This window comes from Apodemus sylvaticus, chromosome 16 (genome assembly GCF_947179515.1).
Source record: "Apodemus sylvaticus chromosome 16, mApoSyl1.1, whole genome shotgun sequence".
NCBI lineage: Eukaryota > Metazoa > Chordata > Mammalia > Rodentia > Muridae > Apodemus > Apodemus sylvaticus.
Genome location: NC_067487.1, coordinates 60,292,242 through 60,299,420, shown reverse-complemented (window position 1 = coordinate 60,299,420; position 7,179 = coordinate 60,292,242).

Sequence of the window (7,179 nt, the reverse complement as noted above, 5' to 3'; positions counted from 1 at the left end):
ATTAACAAACTTAGAAATGAAAAGGGGGATATAACAACAGAAACTGAGAAAATCCAAAAAATCATCAGATCCTACTACGAGAGCCTATACTCAACACAACTGGAGAATCTGGAGGAAATGGACAATTTCCTAGACAGATACCAAATACCAAAATTAAATCAGGACCAAATAGATCATCTAAACAGTCCCATAAGCCCTAAAGAAATAGAAGGAGTCATAGAAAGTCATCCAACCAAAAAAAGCACAGAACCAGATGGTTTCAGTGCAGAATTCTATCAGACCTTCAAAGAAGAGTTAACACCAATACTCTTCAAACTATTCCACAAAATAAAAACAGAAGGAACACTACCCAATTCCTTCTATGAAGCCACAATTATGCTGATACCAAAACCACACAAAGATCCAACAGAGAAAGAGAACTTCAGACCAATTTCCCTTATGAACATCGATGCAAAAATACTCAATAAAATTCTTGCCAACCGAATCCAAGAACACATCAAAATGATCATCCACCATGATCAAGTAGGCTTTATCCCAGGGATGCAGGGTTGGTTCAATATACAGAAATCCATAAATGCAATCCACTACATAAACAAACTCAAAGAAAAAAACCACATGGTCATTTCATTGGATGCTGAAAAAGCATTTGACAAAATTCAGCATCCTTTCATGCTTAAAGTCTTGGAGAGAACACGAATTCAAGGCCCATACCTAAACATCGTTAAAGCAATATACAGCAAACCGGTAGCCAGCATCAAACTAAATGGAGAGAAACTTGAAGCAATCCCACTAAAATCAGGGACTAGACAGGGCTGCCCCCTTTCTCCTTATCTTTTCAATATTGTACTTGAGGTACTAGCTCGGGCAATTCGACAACATAAGGAGGTCAAAGGGATACAAATTGGAAAGGAAGAAGTCAAATTATCATTATTTGCAGATGACAGGATAGTCTACCTAAGTGACCCAAAAAACTCCACTAGAGAACTCCTACAGCTGATAAACAACTTCAGCAAAGTGGCAGGTTATAAAATCAACTCAAGCAAATCAGTGGCCTTCCTATACTCAAAGGATGAGCAGGCTGAGAAAGAAATTAGGGAAATGACCCCCTTCACAATAGCCACAAACAGTATAAAGTATCTTGGGGTGACTCTTACCAAACATGTGAAACATCTGTATGACAAGAACTTCAAGACTCTGAAAAAGGAAATGGAAGAAGACCTGAAAAAAAATGGGAAAACCTCCCATGCTCATGGATTGGCAGGATCAATATAGTTAAAATGGCCATATTGCCAAAAGCAATATACAGATTCAATGCAATACCCATTAAAATCCCAACTCAATTCTTCACAGAGTTAGAAAGAGCAATTCTCAAATTCATCTGGAATAACAAAAAATGCAGGATAGCTAAAACTATTCTCAGCAACAAAAGAAATTCTGGGGGAATCAGTATCCCTGACCTCAAGCAATACTACAGAGCAATAGTGTTAAAAACTGCATGGTATTGGTACAGTGACAGGCAGGAGGATCAATGGAACAGGATTGAAGATCCAGAAATGAACCCACACACCTATGGCCACTTGATCCTCGACAAAGGGGCTGAAAACATCCAATGGAAAAAAGATAGCCTTTTCAACAAATGGTGCTGGTTCAACTGGAGGTCACCATGCAGAAGAATGCGAATTGATCCATCCTTGTCTCCTTGTACTAAGCTCAAATCCAAATGGATCAAGGACCTCCACATAAAGCCAGACACTCTGAAGCTAATAGAAAAGAAACTGGAGAATACCTTTGAGGACATCGGTACAGGGAGAAAGTTTCTGAACAGAACACCAATAGCATATGCTCTAAGATCAAAAATTGACAAATGAGCCCTCATAAAATTACAAAGTTTCTGTAAGGCAAAGGACACCATCAAAAGAACAAATCAGCAACCAACAAATTGGGAAAAGATCTTCACCAGTCCTACATCAGATAGAGGGCTAATATCCAATATATATAAAGAACTCAAGAAGTTAGACTCCAGAAAACCAAACAACCCTATTAAAAAATGGGGTACAGAGTTAAACAAAGAATTCTCACCTGAAGAACTTCAGATGACTGAGAAGCATCTTAAAAAAATGCTCAACTTCATTAGTCATTAGGGAAATGCAAATCAAAACAACCCTGAGATTTCACCTTACACCAGTCAGAATGGCTAAGATTAAAAATTCAGGAGACAACAGGTGTTGGCGAGGATGTGGAGAAAGAGGAACACTCCTCCACTGCTGGTGCGGTTGCAAATTGGTACAACCACTCTGGAAATCAGTCTGGCGGTTCCTCCGAAAACTGGGCACCTCACTTCCAGAAGATCCTGCTATACCACTCCTGGGCATATACTCAGAGGATTCCCCACCATGTAATAAGGATACATGCTCTACTATGTTCATAGCAGCCCTATTTATAATAGCCAGAAGCTGGAAAGAACCCAGGTATCCTTCAACAAAAGAGTGGATGCAAAAAATATGGTATATATACACAATGGAGTACTATTCAGCTATTAGAAACAATGAATTCATGAAATTCTTAGGCAAATGGATGGAGCTGGAGAACATCATACTAAGTGAGGTAACCCAGACTCAAAAGGTGAATCATGGTATGCACTCACTAATAAGTGGATATTAACCTAGAAAACTGGAACACCCAAAACATAATCCACACATCAAATGAGGTACAAGAAGAAAGGAGGAGTGGCGCCATGTTCTGGAAAGACTCAGTGAAGCAGTATTCGGCAAAACCAGAACAGGGAAGTGGGAAGGGGTGGGTAGGAGGACAGGGGGAGAGAAGGGGACTTATGGGACTTTCGGGGAGTGGGGGGCTAGAAAAGGGGAAATCATTTGAAATGTAAATAAAAATATATCGAATAAAAGAAAGAAAAAAAAAGAAACATGAAAAAAATCTAACTTGGTCTGATCTACTGAGTTTTACTATGGTTACTTTACAGGAAGTTGGGTAAAGAGTTATTTATGGGAGCAGAAATGACTCAAATGATATCACTAAAAGCTATCTTAGCACAGATGACAGCTTACCAGAGCTAGAAACCCAGAGCATGCCATACTACCCACAGGCAGCTCAGCATGCTGGCAAGTGTAGCTCCTAGGTAGTTCAATTGGTCTGAGCCAATTCCATTCAGTTTAGCTCATTTCAGCTAGTTTGAGACTGCATCTAGTGCTTACCACTTTTATATGCATAGGGAGGGAGAGGCCTAGAGAATCTGGTCAGTTTCAGGAACTTCCCCCCTCCACTTTTTTTTTATCGATAGTGTATTTACATTTCAAATGTTATCCCCTCTCCCAGTTTCCCCTCCAGAAACCCCTTATCCCATCCTGCTTCTATGAGGATGCTCACCCATCTGCCTCTCCGCTCTGGCATTCCCCTACACTGGGGCATGGAATCTTCCAGAACCAAGGCCCTCTCTTCCCATTTATGTCTGACAAGGCCATCCTCTATGCTGCTGGAGCCATGGGACCCTCCACGAAAAGGTCTGTATCTTAAGGAGCTTCTCTCCTTAAGGAGATGAAAGGATTTTGTTGAGAGTTTGGCTGATCTTTCTCAGAGGCCCTGATAAAAGGACAAAGAGAATTGGTTTCTATATCTTTGCAGATTTGACAAGATTCGAACTGTGAGCAGAGCTAGGACCTTGAAATTTTAAGGTTTCAGTTTCTGGGAACTTGACATTTCAACCTTGAAGAGACTGGCATTTTCAGTGCCAAAGCTGCTTTGTGGTAGGTCTGTGTTGCACTTGAAATATCCTGTTTCCTTTGTGAAACATTTCTTGACTACTACTACCTTCCTACTGACTTCATCCCATTGTATGGTTATTTTCTGCTGATTTTGTCCCATTTCACCTACAAACTATATGTAAGATACTATACTTTTGTTTTTGTATGTTTTGAAACAGGATCTCTGTATAGACCTGACATTTCTGGAAATCATTAAGTAAATCAGACTGGCCATGAACTCAAACATACCACTGCCTCTGCCTATTAAGAGCTGGTATTAAAGGGTATGCCACAACATCTAGCCTGATACTGCACTTCTTTTTTTTTATTATTAGATATATTTTTGTATTTATATTTCAAATGATTTCCCCTTTTCTGCCCCCCCATTCCCCGAAAGTCACATAAGCCCCCTTCCCTCCCCCTCTTCTCCCCCCCCCAACCCCTTCCCACTTCCCTGTTCTGGTTTTGCTCTATACTGCTACGCTGGGTCTTTCCAGAAGAAGGGGCCACCCCTCTGTTCTTCTTGTACCTCATTTGATGTGTGGATTATGTTTTGGGTATTCCAGTTTTCTAGGATAATATCCACTTATTAGTGAGTGCATACCATGATTGATCTTTTGAGACTGGGTTACCTCACTTAGTATGATGTTCTCCAGCTCCATCCATTTGCCTAAGAATTTCATGAATTCATTGTTTCTAATAGCTGAATAGTATTCCATTGTGTATATATACCACATTTTTTGCATCCATTCTTCTGTTGAGGGATACCTAGGTTCCTTCCAGCTTCTGGCTATTATAAATAGGGCTGCTATGAACATAGTGGAGCATGTATCCTTATTACATGCTGGGAAATCCTCTGGGTATATGCCCAGGAGTGGCATAGCAGGATCTTCCAGAAGTGACATGCCCATTTTTCTGAGGAACCGCCAGACTGATTTCCAGAGTGGTTGTACCAATTTGCAACCCCACCAGCAGTGGAGGAGTGTTCCTCTTTCTCCACATCCTCGCCAACACCTGTTGTCTCCTGAATTTTTAATCTTAGCCATTCTGACTGGTGTAAGGTGAAATCTCAGGGTTGTTTTGATTTGCATTTCCCTAATGACTAATGAAGTTGAGCATTTTTTTAAGATGCTTCTCAGTCATCTGAAGTTCTTCAGGTGAGAATTCTTTGTTTAACTCTGTACCCCATTTTTTAATAGGGTTATTTGGTTTTCTGGGATCTAAATTCTTGAGTTCTTTGTATATATTGGATATTAGCCCTCTATCTGATGTAGGGTTGGTGAAGATCTTTTCCCAATTTGTTGGTTGCTGATTTGTCCTTTTGATGGTGTCCTTTGCCTTACAGAAACTTTGTAATTTTATGAGGTCCCATTTGTCAATTCTTGATCTTAGAGCATTCGCTATTGGTGTTCTATTCAGGAATTTTCCCCCTGTACCAATGTCCTCAAGGGTCTTACCCAGTTTCTTTTCTATTAGCTTCATAGTGTCTGGCTTTATGTGTAGGTCCTTAATCCATTTGGAGTTGAGCTTAGTACAAGGAGACAAGGATGGATACCCATCAAAATCCCAGCTCAATTCTTCATAGAGTTAGAAAGAGCAATTCTCAAATTCATCTGGAATAACAAAAAACCCAGGATAGCTAAAACTATTCTCAACAACAAAAGAAATCCTGGGGTAATCAGTATCCCTGACCTCAAGCAATACTACAGGGCAATAGTGTTAAAAACTGCATGGTATTGGTACAGTGACAGGCAGGTGGATCAATGGAACACGATTAAAGATCCAGAAATGAACCCACACACCTATAGCCACTTGATCCTCGACAAAGGGGCTGAAAACATCCAATGGAAAAAAGATACCCTTTTCAAGAAATGGTGCTGGTTCAACTGGAGGTCAGCATGCAGAAGATACTGCACTTCTTAATAAGTTTCCATGAACCTCAGCTTGTTCAAAACCTCCTGATTCCAATCTTTTTTATCATCTTTCTTTTCTCATCACCTGGTCATTCTTCTTAGGACTCTGTCACTGAAGAAAGACCTCCTAGTCCGGGTTAGTCTTAATATTGGTGGAAAGTGCTATGCAAAACCTTGTTTACATTCTGTACCTCTGGCAAACACCATGGCCCAAAGCATGGTGTGTAGTGGAGGAGTTTTATTTCAGTTTTCAGGTTATAGTCCATTGTCAATGGAAGCCAAGTGCGGGAAGTCAAGGCAGGAAACTGGAGGCAGAAAATGAAGCAAAGACCACGAAAGAGTGCTGCTTACAGGCTTGCTCCCCAGAGCTTACTTGGCCTGCTGTATTACACAACCCAAGACAACCTGCCCAAGGGTGGGATTACTGGGTCCTCCCATATTAATCATTCATCTCAGAAATACCCCCAGAGACTAGTCTAAGAGGCTAAGCTCTTGGAGGCATTTTCTCAGTTGTTTCCCTCTTGCAGATAACTCTACCTTGTGTCAACCTGACCCCCCAAAAAACAAAAACAATTCAAGGATATAGTTAATAATTATTTGCTACCTAAAGTCTGTCTTTGATAGTGATACTTTCTGGGGACATGAGGTTTCTGTTTGGTTAGGGTTTGAGGGTGGGTGTTGTTTGTTGTTTTTTGACACAGTCTCACATTATAGCTTAGTCTGGCCTTAAAATTATAGACCAGGTTGGCCCCTCCTTACAACAACTCTCTGATCGAGCCACTTACGTGAAAGGATTATATAGAGACTGGCCACCACTCCTATATCTTTATGGTGCTTTTTAAGAATCTATCAGCCGGGCAGTGGTGACACACGCCTTTAATCCCAGCACTCTGGGAAGCAGAGGCAGGCTGATTTCTGAGTTCGAGGCCAGCCTGGTCTACAGAGTGAGTTCCAGGACAGCCAGGGCTATACAGAAAAACCCTGTTTGGGGGGGGGGGGGAACAACCTGGGCTATAAGAATATTGGTAATTTACCTTTTTTCTCCTCATATATTCTCAGTATTGTGCTAATTTCTGGGTTTCTTTACCTTGATTTTGTGTGGGGGTGTGTAAGTTTGCTGCTGGGATTGAACCCAAACCCTATGTGTGCCAAATAAGTGCTCCACCACTGAGCTACATCCCCACTATATTATATTCTCCCTCTCCCTCCCTAGCCCCATCTCTCTGTATTTCTCTCACTGGCTTTGCATTTACTATGTACCCAAGGCAGACCACAAAATGGCCATCCTCCTAACTCAGATTATTGAGTAGCAGACATTATTGCACACACCATTACATTCGGTTTCTGATATGTATATTATCACATAATATATAATTATTGTTCTTGAAACTTGGTCTCACTATTACACTAACTGGCCTTGAGCTGGCTATAGAGCTCAGGCTTTTCTTGAATTTCTGATCCTCCTGCCTCTACCACCCAAGTGATGGCATTATGGCCAAGCAGGTATC